At 45.4% G+C, this 15439-nt stretch overlaps 1 protein-coding gene and 1 long non-coding RNA gene across 3 annotated transcripts in view; both read right to left on the minus strand.

Annotated features, from left to right (window-relative positions):
• Window positions 1-15439, minus strand: part of CACNG6 (calcium voltage-gated channel auxiliary subunit gamma 6) — a 274765-nt gene that overhangs the window by 210836 nt on the left and 48490 nt on the right. The window lies entirely within an intron of this gene.
• LOC143770149 (uncharacterized) overlaps window positions 1-15439 on the minus strand; it is a 75834-nt gene that overhangs the window by 16468 nt on the left and 43927 nt on the right. The window contains exons 2-3 of one of the 2 annotated variants that reach the window (XR_013214558.1): window positions 7953-8079; window positions 5637-5788 (exon numbers count right to left, since the gene is read on the minus strand). This is a non-coding gene — a long non-coding RNA (uncharacterized LOC143770149). Of the gene's footprint in view, window positions 1-5636; window positions 5789-7952; window positions 8080-15439 lie in introns of those variants that run through there. The other variant, XR_013214557.1, reaches the window with a different exon arrangement.

A 15439-nucleotide genomic window follows, 5' to 3' on the forward strand; every position in this document is an offset into this window, starting at 1 on the left:
CTGCGAAGTACAAAAATCCAGCTCATAGGGCAGTGGTAACTGGGTTGACCATATATCTACTCCTAACGCCAACACTAGAAGTAGCCGGGGAACATGCCTACGTTGGTCGCTATATGTCTCGCGCCAGCCGGAGAGCTAACTACCCCTAGAAGAGGAAAACAAGACCTCTCTTGCCTCCAGAGAAAGGACCCCAAAAGTAGGATACAAGCCCCCCACAAATAATAACGGTGAGGTAAGAGGAAATGACAAACACAGGGATGAACTAGGTTTAGCAAAGAGAGGCCCACTTACTAATAGCAGAATGTAGTAAGATAACTTATATGGTCAACAAAAACCCTATCAAAAATCCACACTGGAGATTCAAGAACCCCCGAACCGTCTAACGGCCCGGGGGGAGAACACCAGCCACCCTAGAGCTTCCAGCAAGGTCAGGATACAGATTATATACAAGCTGGACAGAAATGCAAACAAAAACAAAATAGCAAAAAGCAAGAAAGCGGACTTAGCTTAATCAACACAGGAACCAGGATCAGTAGACAAGAGCACTACAGATAGCTCTGATATCAACGTTGCCAGGCATTGAACTGAAGGTCCAGGGAGCTTATATAGCAACACCCCTGACCTAACGACCCAGGTGAGCATACAAGGGATGAATGACATACCCAGAGTCAAATCACTAGTAGCCACTAGAGGGAGCCAAAAGGTAAATTACAACACTTCTCCTTTCATGTCATCTCTTCTTTGACCTGTGTACCCCATGAGCTCTCGTACACGGTCAGACACAGACAATTTTTAAAATTAACTTTTGTTCATGGGAAAACCCCTTTAATGTGACCAGCTTCCTCTGCCTGTGGACACGTTGCGCAACGGCAGCCAGGATCAGCCGAATGATTCACTGCACCTGCGCAGAATTCGCGCAGGCGCAATAAATCAGACCACCGCCATTTTTGTGGAGACAGATAGCAGCGGTCACATTAAAACTGCACATGCGCTCCTCCTGAACAAAGATGGCGACGGTCAGTGAATCATTTGGCTGATCCCAGCGGCAGCGTGGTCGCGACGGTGTTCCACTGGTGGTACAGAACAAGAGGCTGCGTATGGCATATACAGTGTGTGTGTGTGTGTGTGTGTGTGTGTGGTACGTACGGCATACACAGTGTGTGTTTGTGTGTGTGTGGTGCGTATGGGTACCAGCCCGCGCAAGGGGCTGGTACCACAAGCAGTTTCCATATTGAGACACCCATCAATTGGGTGTCCCAATATGGCGGTCGGTGAACTTCCACCGCTTGGAATTCGGGGATACGGACACATCTGGATGGAACAGGATGTGAAGACATTATAAGGTAAGTATATATTAAGATGGGACCATACTCGTGTGAATACAGAACAGGAGAATGACTTGGGGATTCTCGTTACACATAAGCTGAGCAGTAGTCATCAATGTCTAGCAGAAGCTGCAAATGCAAACAAGATTTTAGGGTGTATAAAAAGAGATAAAATCCTGCGATCCCAACGTATTATTACCCCTTTATAAATCACTGGTCAGGCCACATATACAATATGGCAACCAGTTTTATTCTCCACAATTTAAAAATCATATTCAGAAGTTAGCATCAGCTCAAAGGCGGCAACTAGATTACTCCAAGGGATGGAAGGTCTCTCTCAAATGATGAAAGGTTGGAAAAATTGGGCTTGTTTAGCTTAGAAAAAAGACGCCTCAGAGGAGATCTCATTTATATGTGTTTATACATGTGTGGTCAGCACAAAGGACTGGCAGTCTGGCACATGATGTATTCATTCCAAAGAACATACTAATGACCAGGGGGCACTTATTACGGATGGAAAAAGGTGATTCTGACAGCTAAACAGGAAAGGGTCCTTTACAGTTACAGCGGTCAGATTGTGGAATGCCGACCACAAGAGGTAGTAATGGCTGACACTATAACAGCTTTAAAAAAGGGCTGGATGATTTCCTCAATACACATAACATTGTAGGTTATAGTTATGTGGTGCCCCAGGGTCTTGGTCGTTGCAGTGGTATTGCTTTCCTCTCAAGGAGAGTGATGCTACGTTTGGAGGCAATGAAGGATAACTGCATCCAGGTAACACAATGCATACAACATGTTCACACTCCAGACCAGAAGGGGGAGCTCTAAGCCTGTTTTAGGTGAACTCCCTATAAGAACATCCTGATCTGGAGGGAAAGAGTCACTTCCTGTCAGAAAGATAGAGGAAAAGGAGGCAGAGGAGCCGTGCAGCCTGAAGTGCAACAGCTCCTTGAAAGAGATATTCAGAAAGCCGAACATATTGCAGTGAGCGTGAAGGAAGTCAGAGCAAAGGAGGGGATACCAGAAGGGGACCAGCCCTGCACAGGCTGCCTCCTTCTGAGGTGCAGGATGTCGGTAGCCGGAACTCCGAGGGAGTACGGACCTTTATGCTTTGCTCCAGAGACCGGCAGGACAGCTAATTGCAAGTTACCTGTCCGCCCCTACACCCAGGAGGCACGGTGGCACCCCTCAGAGGCTGGGGCATGCTAGAGTCCCTATAAACCGCCTCAAGCCACCAGTCATACGGGTTTGTCCTATCCTATCTGGGGGACAGGGAAAGACAGAACATCTACAACAGTTGTGAGGACCTTATGAGATGCTTAGCAGTAAGGGACTACAACACCACGGCGCTAGAGAAAAGCTTTTATTTCCACCTGGACAAGGGGACTCTGGACTTGCCTTCAAACCGGCCGGACTCTGCCTGCCCTGTGATCTGGTGCCTTGGACTGTGGATGCTGAAGTCTTCAGTAAAGGTAAAGAGACTTCAACCTTGTGTCCTCGTTCTTCTCTGCGCCTCTCACCATACCATCATCTACACACCGGGAAGCCCTGGGGATACACTTCACCTGTGGGAAGGTATACCATCTAACTACCATAAATAGGGTTGAGCGAAACGGATCGGACAATTTCAAAAATCGCCGACTTTCGGCAAAGTCGAGTTTCATGAAACCCGACCCGATCCCAGTGTGGGATCGGCCATGCTGTCGGCGATCTTTGCGCCAAAGTCGCGTTTCGTATGACGCTTTCAGCGCCATTTCTCAGCCAATGAAGGAGGACGCAGAGTGTGGGCAGCATGATGACATAGGTCTCGGTCCCCACCATCTTAGAGAAGGGCATGACAGTGATTGGCTTGCTTTCTGCGGCATCACAGGGGCTATAAAGGGGTGTGCACGCCGACCGCCATCTTACTTCTGCCGATCTGAGCATAGGGAGAGGTTGCTGCAGCTTCGTCAGAAGCAGGGATATAATAAGGGAGGGAAGATTAACCCCCAAACTGCTTGTGCTGTAGCGATTTCCACTGTCCAACATCACCTTTTCTTTGCAGGGACAGTGGAGGCTAGTTTTTGTGCATCAGCTCTGTAGCTAATTAGGCTGCTTTATAAGGCTCCCTGATAGCTGCATTGCTGTTTGTACACCACTGTGCAAACCAGCTGCTTTTTTAAAAGCAAAAATCCTGTTGCTCCTTTCTGCACAGTTCTATTGTTTATTTGTCCACACTTTTGTGTGCAGCAGTCCTTTTTATTGCTGGCTGCCATACTTGTCCTGAGATCATTGTAGGGAGATTGTTATTGTAGTACAGTCCCTTTTTTTATAAGAATTCCAGCTACGTTCTGCCACTTACATTTTGTAGTGTAATACACTGGACCTGATTTTTGCAGCAGTCTCCCACCCAAAAAAGGGAGATTTAAATTGCCACTAAGTGGATCTACGTCAGTTCTGTTTGTCGTATATCTGCCAGCCACGTTCTGCCACTTACATTGTGTTCTGTAAGACACAGGGCCTGAGTTTTGCTGCAGTTTAACCCCCAAAAAAGGGAGATTTAAATTGCCACTAAGTGAATCTGCGTCAGTTCTATTTGCCGTATATCTGCCAGCCACGTTCTGCCCTTTACATCGTGTAGTGTAATACACTGGGCCTGAGTTTGGGTGCAGTGTCACCCCCAAAAAAGGGAAATTTAAATTGCCACTAAGTGAATCTGCGTCAGTTCTGTTTGCCGTATATCTGCCAGCCACGTTCTGCCATTTTACATGGTGTAGTGTAATACACTGGGCCTGAGTTTGGGTGCAGTCTCCCCCCAAAAAAGGGAGATTTAAATTGCCACTAAGTGAATCTGCGTCAGTTCTGTTTGTCGTATATCTGCCAGCCACGTTCTGCCACTTACATTGTGTTCTGTAAGACACAGGGCCTGAGTTTTGCTGCAGTTTAACCCCCCAAAAAGGGAGATTTAAATTGCCACTAAGTGAATCTGCGTCAGTTCTGTTTGTCGTATATCTGCCAGCCACTTTCTGCCACTTACATTGTGTAGTGTAATACACTGGGCCTGATTGTTGCAGCAGTCTCCCACCCAAAAAAGGGAGATTTAAATTGCCACTAAGTGGATCTACGTCAGTTCTGTTTGTCATATATCTGCCAGCCACGTTTAGCCACTTAAATTGTGTTCTGTAAGACACAGGGCTTGAGTTTTGCTGCAGTTTAACCCCCCAAAAAGGGAGATTTAAATTGCCACTAAGTGAATCTGCGTCAGTTCTGTTTGTCGTATATCTGCCAGCCACGTTCTGCCACTTGCATTGTGTAGTGTAATACACTGGGCCTGAGTTTGGGTGCAGTGTCACCCCCAAAAAAGGGAGATTTAAATTGCCACTAACTGAATCTGCGTCAGTTCTGTTTGTCGTTTATCTGCCAGCCACGTTCAGCCACTTAAATTGTGTTCTGTAAGACACAGGGCTTGAGTTTTGCTGCAGTTTAACCCCCCAAAAAGGGAGATTTAAATTGCCACTAAGTGGATCTGCGTCAGTTCTGTTTGTTGTATATCTGTCAGCCACTTTCTGCCACTTACATTGTGTAGTGTAATACGCAGGGCCTGAGTTTGGGTGCAGTCTCCCCAAAAAATGTTGTCCCAAAAATGAGGAAGTCTGGTGGAAGAGGCCGTGGGCGGTCATTGCCAGCTGGTAATGATGGTGGTGGTGGTGGTGGAGCATCTGGTGGTAGTGGGAAAAGCACAATAGCACCTAAGGCTCGAGTTGTTCAGACAGCATCATCGTCTGGCTACACAAGGCCTCGAAGGCTCCCTTATCTGGGAGTAGGAAAACCGCTTTTAAAGCCGGAGCAGCAGGAACAAGTTTTGGCTTTCATTGCTGACTCAGCCTCTAGCTCTCTCGCCTCCTCTTCTGAAAGTTCGAAATATAAAAGCAGCGAGTCGTAAGTGGATGCTCCCGGGCAGGAACAAGTCGCTTCCTTGTATCCTTCACCCAAAGCAAAAGTGAAGGATGCTGCAGGCGACACTACAGGTTACTCCATGGAGCTCTTTACACATACCGTGCCAGGGTTAAAAAAGGTTAAAAAGAACACAGATGGACCAAACACTTCACCAATAAATACTGAATAAAATCCTCAATAGTAGGAAAATATATTATAAATCACAACCCAGTAATTGGTGCTCAGTGAAAAAAAGTGAGGAACCACTTGTACAAGGAGAAAACAAACACAACCAAAATATAGATACCCAGAAAGACCACCAAACAGAAAGTAGATATAAAAATGCCTTTATTATATCTGATTGGCCATATAAATACAACAATTGTGCGCACAACAGGACTAAAAAATTACAAATGGTTAAAATTAATTAGATGGTAATGGCGTGACCGCTCATGCGACCAATCACAGGCCGCGACGTCATCTAAGGTCTTTCAAGCGCTCATTCTTAGGAACGGAAGCTGCCGATTACATCGGTAAGGTCCAGGCTGCGTCGGAGAGGTGAGTATATCAATATTTTTTTTTTTATTCTTTATTTTACACATTAATATCGATCCCGATACCGATTCCCGATATCACAAAAGTATCGGATCTCGGTATCGGAATTCCGATACAGCAAATATCGGCCGATACCCTATATTGCGGTATCGGAATGCTCAACACTAGTCCTCAGATTACATAGTAAAAACCAGCTGACAGATTCCTCATCATCAAATGGTCCGCAGAGCATGTTTGTAGATCTGATTGCTTAACACTATATGGTCATGATATGTTGGTAATACTGGTCTTTGTTTAGTTTTGTTATTCAGTAACACTATGGAAATATTTTTGATTCACTATTGAGTGATAATAGTAATAATCAGGGGTGGACACAGACAGGTTGGGGCCCCTTTGCAAGAAATGTGTCTGGGCCCTCTCCTTTAATGGCAACAAATCTACATATATAAACATATATACATTGTGTGCAGAATTATTAGGCAAGTTGTATTTTGATCACATGATACATTTTGTACATGTTGTCCTACTCCAAGCTGTTCAGGCTTGAGAGCCAACTACCAATTAAGTAAATCAGGTGATGTGCATCTCTGTAATGAGGAGGGGAGTTGTCTAATGACATCAAAACCCTATATAAGGTGTGCTTAATTATTAGGCAACTTACTTTCTTTGGCAAAATGGGTCAGAAGAGAGATTTGACGGGCTCTGAAAAGTCCAAAATTGTGAGATGTCTTGCAGAGGGATGCAGCAGTCTTGAAATTGCCAAACTTTTGAAGCGTGATCACCGAACAATCACGCGTTTCATGGCAAATAACCAACAGGGTCGTAAGAAGCTTGTTGGGCAAAAAAGGCGCAAAATAACTGCCCATGAATTGAGGAAAATCAAGCGTGAAGCTGCCAAGATGCCAGTTTTGCCATATTTCAGAGCTGCAACGTTACTGGAGAAACAAAAAGCACAAGGTGTGCTATACTCAGGGACATGGCCAAGGTAAGGAAGGCTGAAAAACGACCACCTTTGATCAAGAAACATAAGTTAAAACGTCAAGACTGGGCCAAGAAATATCTTAAGACTGACTTTTCAAAGGTTTTATGGACTGATGAAATGAGAGTGACTCTTGATGGGCCAGATGAATGGGCCAGAGGCTGGATCAGTAAAGGGCAGAGAGCTCCACTCCGACTCAGACGCCAGCAAGGTGGAAGTGGGGTACTGGTATGTGCTGGTATCATCAAAGATGAACTTGTGGGACCTTTTCGGGTTGAGGATGGAGTGAAGCTCAACTCCCAGACCTACTGCCAGTTTCTGGAAAACAACTTCTTCAAGCAGTGGTGCAGGAAGAAGTCGGTATCGTTCAAGAAGAACAGGATTTTCATGCAGGACAATGCTCCATCACATGCCTCCAACTACTCCACAGCGTGGCTGGCCAGTAAAGGTCTCAAAGAAGAAAAAATAATGGCATGGCCCCCTTGTTCACCTGAACTAAACCCCATAGGGAACCTGTGGTCCCTCATAAAATGTGAGATCTACAGGGAGGGAAAACAGTACACCTCTCAGAACAGTGTCTGGGAGGCTGTGGTGGCTGCTACACGCAATGTTGATCGTAAACATATCAAGCAACTGACAGAATCTATAGACGGAAGGCTGCTGAGTGTCATCATAAAGAAAGGTGGCTATATTGGTCACTATTTTTGGGGGGTTTTGTTTTTGCATGTCAGAAATGTTTATTTCTAAATTTTGTGCAGTTATATTGGTTTAACTGGTGAAAATAAACAAGTGAGATGGGAATATATTTGGTTTTTACTAAGTTGCCTAATAATTCTGCACAGTAATAGTTACCTGCACAAACAAATGTCCTCCTAAGATAGCCAAATCTAAAAAAAAAAACGCTCCAACTAAAAAAAATTTTAAGCTTTGATATTTATGAGTCTTTTGGGTTGATTGAGAATATAGCTGTTGATCAATAATGAAAATAATCCTCTAAAATACAACTTGCCTAAAAATTCTGCACACAGTGTATATCCAGACATACATACATGTATATATATTACATAGTCTCCTTTATTATGTATATTGCTGTCCCTTATACAGTGCCCATCTTGTTATGTACAGCACCCTCCCTTACATATTGGATTATATAGAGCCCTGTTTTTATTACATACCATCCTCTCTTGTTAGATATATAATGCAATGATGGCTGATGGAGCATGGGAAAGCTTCTTTTCTAATGGAGGAGATGATGGACTGGTCGTCTGGTCACTGGCTCCTCCGTCAGCAGTCATTTTATATCTACAAGAGAGCGGACTAAGTAATAAAAGAGGGCACTGTGAATAATAAAAATAACAAGAATACACTATGTAGATAGCACTGTACATAACAGCAGAGGAAGCTATATAATAAGGTACAGCACCATATATAACTAGAGAGGATTGTATGTAATAAGGGATGGTGTTATACATGATAAAAGAGGAAACTATGTAACTAATTATGGTGTTACTAGATGGTGGCCCGATTCTAACGTATCGGGTATTCTAGAATATGCATGTCCGCGTAGTATATTGCACAGCCCACGTAGTATATTGCCCAGCCAACCTAGTATATTGCCCAGCCCACGTAGTATATTGCACAGCCCACGTAGTATATTGCCCAGCCACGTAGTATATTGCCCAGTGACGCAGTATATTGCCCAGTGACATAGTATATTGCCCAGTGACGTAGTATATTGCCCAGCCACGTAGTGTATTGCCCAGTAACGTAGTATATTGCCCAGTGACGTAGTATACAGCACAGAGCCACATAGTATATTGCCCAGCTACGTAGCATATTGGCCAGTCATGTAGTATATTGCCCAGCCACGTAGTATATTGCCCAACCACGTAGAATATTGCACAGTGACGTAGTATACGGCACAGAGCCACATAGTATATTGCCCAGTTACGTAGCATATTGCCCAGTGACCTAGTATACAGTACAGAGCCACATAGTATATTGCACAGCGAAGTAGTATCCAGCACAGAGCCACGTAGTATATTGGCCAGTCACGTAGTATACTGCCCAGCTACGTAGTATATTGCCCAGCCACGTATGTCACAGGTTAAAAAATAAAAAATAAACATATACTCACCTTCCAGGGCCCCTTGTAGTCCTGTCGCCTCCTTCTCGCGCAGGCGCGCAGGACCTGTGATGACGTCGCGGTCACATGACTGTGTCACGGTCATATGACCGTGACATCACGCAAGTCCTTCTCGCGCAAGCGCAGGACCTGTGATGACTTTGCGGTCACATGACCGTGACGTCATGGCAGGTCCTTCTCGCAGACCATCCTTGCCACCGGAACCTGCCGCTTGCATGGAGCGGTCACCGGAGCATCGGGAGGAGTGGGAAAGGTGAGTATATAATGATTTTTTATTATTTTTATTATTTTTAAACATTAGATGTTTTTACTATTGACGCTGCATAGGCAGCATCAATAGTAAAAACTTGGTCACACAGGGTTAATAGCAGCGGTAACTGAGTGAGTTACCCGCGGCATAACGCGGTCCATTACCACCGGCATTAACCCTGTGTGAGTGGTGACTGGAGGGGAGTGTGGAGCGGGCGTTGGGCACTGACTGCAGGGGAGTAGGGAGGGACTAATCGGACAGTGGCCATTGCTGATTGGTCGCGGCAGCCATGGCAGGCAGCTGGCGAGACGAATCAGCGACTTGGATTCCATGGCAGACAGAGGCCTCGACCAATGAATATCCATGACAGAAAGAAAGACAGAAGGACAGAAGGACAGAAAGACGGAAGTGACCCTTAGACAATTTTATAGTAGATACATAAGTGAGTACACTATATACTAAGGGACTGTGCTATAAATAAAAAGTGACTACACTATATACTGAGAGATGGCGCTATACATAATAAGTGAGTACACTATATGCTAAAGGACTGTACTGTACATAATAAGTGAGTACACTATATACTAAGGGGCTGTGCTATGAATAATAAGTGAGTACAATAAATACTAAGGGACTGTGTTAAACATAATAAGCGATAACGTCTTCCTCGACCTCCTCCTGTTCCTAAATCCATTATAAATCCCCCTTTCTCCCCTCCCAATCCCACACACCCCTCATTATCTTCCTCCCCCCAACATCCTATTTGTTGTGAATTTGGATTCTGGGCTCCCCCGGTGGCCGCTTGTGGAATTGGACTTGTCATCCTCTTTCCTGTTTCACCTGGTTCCATCAGTAGTGGGTGTCGCTATTTAAGCTCATTTCTCTGGTGGTTTCTTGCCGGTCAACAATGTTATCTGATGCCTCTCAGTGCTTGTTCCTGCTTCTGACAACTACTAGATAAGTTGGACTTTTGTCCATGTTTCATTTTGCCTATTTGTTACAGTTCACAGCTGAAGTTTTGTTACTGTGTCTGGAAAGCTCTCGTTGATCAGGGATTGCTACTCTGGCGTTATGAGTTAATGCCAGAGTTTAAGGTAATCTCTGGATGGTGTTTTGTTAGTGTTTTTCTGCTGACCATGAAAGTATACTATCTGTCTTCTGCTATCTAGTAAGCGGACCTCAAATTTGCTAAGACTATTTTCCTGCTGCGTTTGTTGTTTCATCTGAACTCACCGTCATTATATGTGGGGGACTACTGTCTTCTTTGGAATATTTCTCTAGAGGTGAGCCAGGTCTTATATTTCCCTCTGCTAGCTATTTAGGTCTTAGGCCAGAGCTGGGCATCTAGCTATAAATAGGAAATGCTACCTGGCTATTTCTAGTTGCGCGGCAGGCTTAGTTCATGGTCAGTATAGTTCCATCTTCCGAGAGCTTGTCCCTCTATAGGCTTGCTATGATCTCTGCCCGCAGAGATCATGACAGTTTGACCGGCCCGTAAAGTGTTAAAGACCCAGGTTGAGAAAGGAGAGTTATTAGAAGTCTGCTGGAATTTTTTTTTTTTTTTTTTTCTCCAGTTTGCCTTGCTGCAGTCTTTTTTCTCCCTCTCCTCCTAATCTCTGTATTGCTCTGTGTGCACCTGACGATAATGGATCTTCAGAGTGTAACTGCGGGTTTGAATAATCTCATCACGAAAGTACAAAATTTACAAGATTTTGTGGTACATGCTCCAGTATCTGAGCCGAGAATTCCTTTGCCGGAGTTCTTCACAGGGAATAGAGCTAGCTTCCAGAATTTCCGAAATAATTGTAAGCTTTATTTGTCCCTGAAGTCTCGTTCAGCTGGAGACCCTGCTCAGCAGGTTAGGATTGTGATTTCCTTGCTCAGGGGTGACCCTCAAGATTGGGCCTTCTCATTGCCAGCAGGGGATCCTGCGTTGCGCGATGTGGATGCGTTTTTTCTGGCCTTGGGCTTGCTTTATGAGGAACCTCATTTGGAACTTCAGGCAGAAAAAACTTTGATGGCACTATCTCAGGGGCAAGACGAAGCTGAGGTTTACTGCCAAAAATTCCGTAAATGGTCTGTGCTTACTCAGTGGAATGAGTGTGCCTTGGCGGCAACTTTCAGAGAAGGTCTCTCTGATGCCGTTAAGGATGTTATGGTGGGGTTCCCTGTGCCTGCAGGTCTGAATGAGTCCATGACAATGGCTATTCAGATTGATAGGCGTCTGCGGGAGCGCAAACCGGTGCACCATCTGGCGGTGTCTATGGAAAAGACGCCAGAAAGTATGCAGTGTGATAGAATTCTGTCCAGGAGCGAGCGACAGAATTTTAGACGGAAGAATGGATTGTGCTTCTATTGTGGGGATTCTACTCATGTTATATCAGCATGCTCTAGGCGTACAAAGAAGCTTGATAAGTCTGTTTCCATTGGCACCATTCAGTCTAAGTTTATTTTGTCTGTAACCCTGATTTGCTCTTTGTCATCCATTGCCACGGACGCCTATGTTGACTCTGGCGCCGCTCTGAGTCTTATGGATTGGTCCTTTGCCAATCGTTGTGGTTTTGATTTAGAGCCTTTGGAGACTCTTATTCCTCTGAAGGGGATTGACTCCACCCCATTGGCTAATAATAAACCACAATACTGGACACAAGTAACCATGCGTATCAATCCGGATCACCAGGAGATTATTCGTTTCCTGGTGCTGTATAATTTACATGACGATTTGGTACTGGGATTGCCATGGTTGCAGTCTCACAATCCAGTCTTGGACTGGAGAGCAATGTCTGTGTTGAGCTGGGGATGTAAGGGTATTCATGGGGACTTACCTTTGGTTTCTATTTCGTCGTCCATTCTCTCTGAAGTCCCTGAGTTCCTCTCTGATTATCAAGACGTCTTTGACGAACCCAAGCTTGGGTCGTTACCTCCGCACCGTGAGTGCGATTGTGCCATAGATTTGATACCGGGTTGCAAATATCCAAAGGGTCGTTTGTTTAATCTGTCTGTGCCGGAACATGCTGCTATGCGGGAATATATAAAGGAGTCTTTGGAAAAGGGACATATTCGTCCATCTTCTTCTCCCTTGGGAGCTGGGTTTTTCTTTGTCTCAAAAAAGGACGGCTCTTTGAGACCATGTATTGATTATCGGCTTCTGAATAAGATCACTGTTAAGTACCAATACCCATTGCCATTGCTTACTGATTTGTTTGCTCGTATAGAGGGTGCTAAGTGGTTCTCCAAAATTGATCTTCGTGGGGCGTATAATTTGGTGCGGATCAGGCAGGGGGATGAGTGGAAGACCGCATTTAATACGCCCGAGGGCCACTTTGAGTATTTGGTCATGCCTTTTGGTCTTTCTAATGCCCCTTCAGTTTTCCAGTCTTTTATGCATGATATTTTCCGCGATTTTCTGGATAAATTTATGATAATATATCTGGATGATATTCTGATTTTTTCTGATGACTGGGACTCTCATGTCCAGCAGGTCAGGAGAGTTTTTCAGGTTCTGCGGTCTAATTCTTTATGTGTGAAGGGGTCTAAGTGCGTTTTTGGGGTCCAGAAAATTTCCTTTTTGGGGTATATTTTTTCTCCCTCTTCCATTGAGATGGATCCCGTCAAGGTGCAAGCTATTTGTGACTGGACTCAGCCCTCCTCTCTTAAGGGTCTTCAGAGATTTTTGGGCTTTGCCAACTTTTACCGCCGATTTATTGCTGGTTTTTCGGATGTCGTTAAACCACTGACTGATTTGACCAGACATGGCGCTGATGTTGCTAATTGGTCCCCTCATGCTGTAGAGGCCTTTCAGGAGCTTAAGCACCGTTTTGCCTCTGCCCCTGTGTTACGTCAGCCTGATGTGAATCTGCCTTTTCAGGTTGAGGTTGACGCTTCGGAGATCGGAGCTGGGGCAGTGTTGTCGCAGAAAGGTTCCGACTGCTCCGTCATTAGGCCTTGTGCTTTCTTTTCTCGCAAATTTTCGCCCGCAGAGCGGAATTATGATGTTGGGAATAGGGAGCTTTTGGCCATGAAGTGGGCGTTTGAGGAGTGGCGCCATTGGCTAGAGGGGGCTAAGCATCAGGTGGTGGTATTGACTGACCACAAAAATTTGATTTATCTTGAGACTGCCAGGCGCCTGAATCCTAGACAGGCGCGCTGGTCTTTATTTTTTTCTCGCTTTAATTTTGTGGTGTCATACCTACCGGGTTCTAAGAATGTTAAGGCAGATGCCCTTTCTAGGAGTTTTGACCCGGACTCTCCTGGTAATGCTGAACCCACAGGTATCCTTAGGGAGGGAGTAATTTTGTCGGCCGTTTCTCCTGATCTGCGGCGGTCCTTGCAAGAGTTTCAGGCGGATAGACCGGATCGTTGTCCGCCTGATAGACTGTTTGTTCCGGATGATTGGACCAGTAGAGTCATCTCTGAGGTACATTCTTCTGCATTGGCAGGTCATCCCGGAATTTTTGGTACCAGGGATTTGGTGGCAAGATCCTTCTGGTGGCCTTCCCTCTCACGAGATGTGCGAGTCTTTGTGCAGTCATGTGACATTTGTGCTCGGGCCAAGTCTTGTAGTTCTCGGGCTAGCGGACTGCTGTTGCCCTTGCCTATTCCTAAGAGGCCTTGGACACACATCTCGATGGATTTTATTTCAGATCTGCCTGTTTCCCAGAAGATGTCTGTCATCTGGGTGGTCTGTGACCGTTTCTCTAAAATGGTCCATTTGGTTCCTCTGCCCAAGTTGCCTTCTTCTTCTGAGTTGGTTCCTCTGTTTTTTCAGAATGTTGTCCGATTGCACGGTATTCCTGAGAATATTGTTTCTGACAGAGGTACCCAATTTGTGTCTAGATTTTGGCGGGCATTCTGTGCTAGGATGGGCATAGATTTGTCTTTTTCATCTGCTTTTCACCCTCAGACTAATGGCCAGACCGAGCGGACTAATCAGACCCTGGAGACATATCTGAGGTGTTTTGTCTCTGCTGACCAGGATGATTGGGTTGCTTTTTTGCCATTGGCAGAGTTCGCCCTCAATAATCGGGCCAGCTCTTCCACCTTGGTGTCCCCGTTTTTCTGTAATTCGGGGTTTCACCCTCGATTTTCCTCCGGTCAGGTGGAATCCTCGGATTGTCCTGGAGTGGATGCGGTGGTGGAGAGATTGCATCACATCTGGGGGCAGGTTATGGACAATTTGAAGTTGTCCCAGGAGAAGACTCAGCGTTTTGCCAACCGTCATCGTCGTGTTGGTTCTCGGCTTTGTGTTGGAGATTTGGTGTGGTTGTCTTCTCGTTTTGTCCCTATGAGGGTCTCTTCTCCTAAGTTTAAACCTCGGTTCATCGGCCCTTATAGAATATTGGAGATTCTTAATCCTGTTTCTTTCCGTTTGGACCTCCCTGCGTCCTTTTCCATTCATAACGTTTTTCATCGGTCGTTATTGCGCAGGTATGAGGTACCTGTTGTACCTTCAGTTGAGCCTCCTGCTCCGGTGTTGGTTGAGGGTGAGTTGGAGTACGTTGTGGAGAAAATTTTGGACTCTCGTGTTTCCAGACGGAGACTCCAGTATCTGGTCAACTGGAAGGGTTACGGCCAGGAGGATAATTCTTGGGTCAATGCATCTGATGTTCATGCTTCTGATCTTGTTCGTGCCTTCCATAGGGCTCATCCTGGTCGCCCTGGTGGATCTGGTGAGGGTTCGGTGCCCCCTCCTTGAGGGGGGGGTACTGTTGTGAATTTGGATTCTGGGCTCCCCCGGTGGCCGCTTGTGGAATTGGACTTGTCATCCTCTTTCCTGTTTCACCTGGTTCCATCAGTAGTGGGTGTCGCTATTTAAGCTCATTTCTCTGGTGGTTTCTTGCCGGTCAACAATGTTATCTGATGCCTCTCAGTGCTTGTTCCTGCTTCTGACAACTACTAGATAAGTTGGACTTTTGTCCATGTTTCATTTTGCCTATTTGTTCCAGTTCACAGCTGAAGTTTTGTTACTGTGTCTGGAAAGCTCTCGTTGATCAGGGATTGCTACTCTGGCGTTATGAGTTAATGCCAGAGTTTAAGGTAATCTCTGGATGGTGTTTTGTTAGTGTTTTTCTGCTGACCATGAAAGTATACTATCTGTCTTCTGCTATCTAGTAAGCGGACCTCAAATTTGCTAAGACTATTTTCCTGCTGCGTTTGTTGTTTCATCTGAACTCACCGTCATTATATGTGGGGGACTACTGTCTTCTTTGGAATATTTCTCTAGAGGTGAGCCAGGTCTTATATTTCCCTCTGCTAGCTATTTAGGT

Source organism: Ranitomeya variabilis, chromosome 4 (assembly GCF_051348905.1).
Source record: "Ranitomeya variabilis isolate aRanVar5 chromosome 4, aRanVar5.hap1, whole genome shotgun sequence".
Classification (NCBI taxonomy): Eukaryota; Metazoa; Chordata; class Amphibia; order Anura; family Dendrobatidae; genus Ranitomeya; species Ranitomeya variabilis.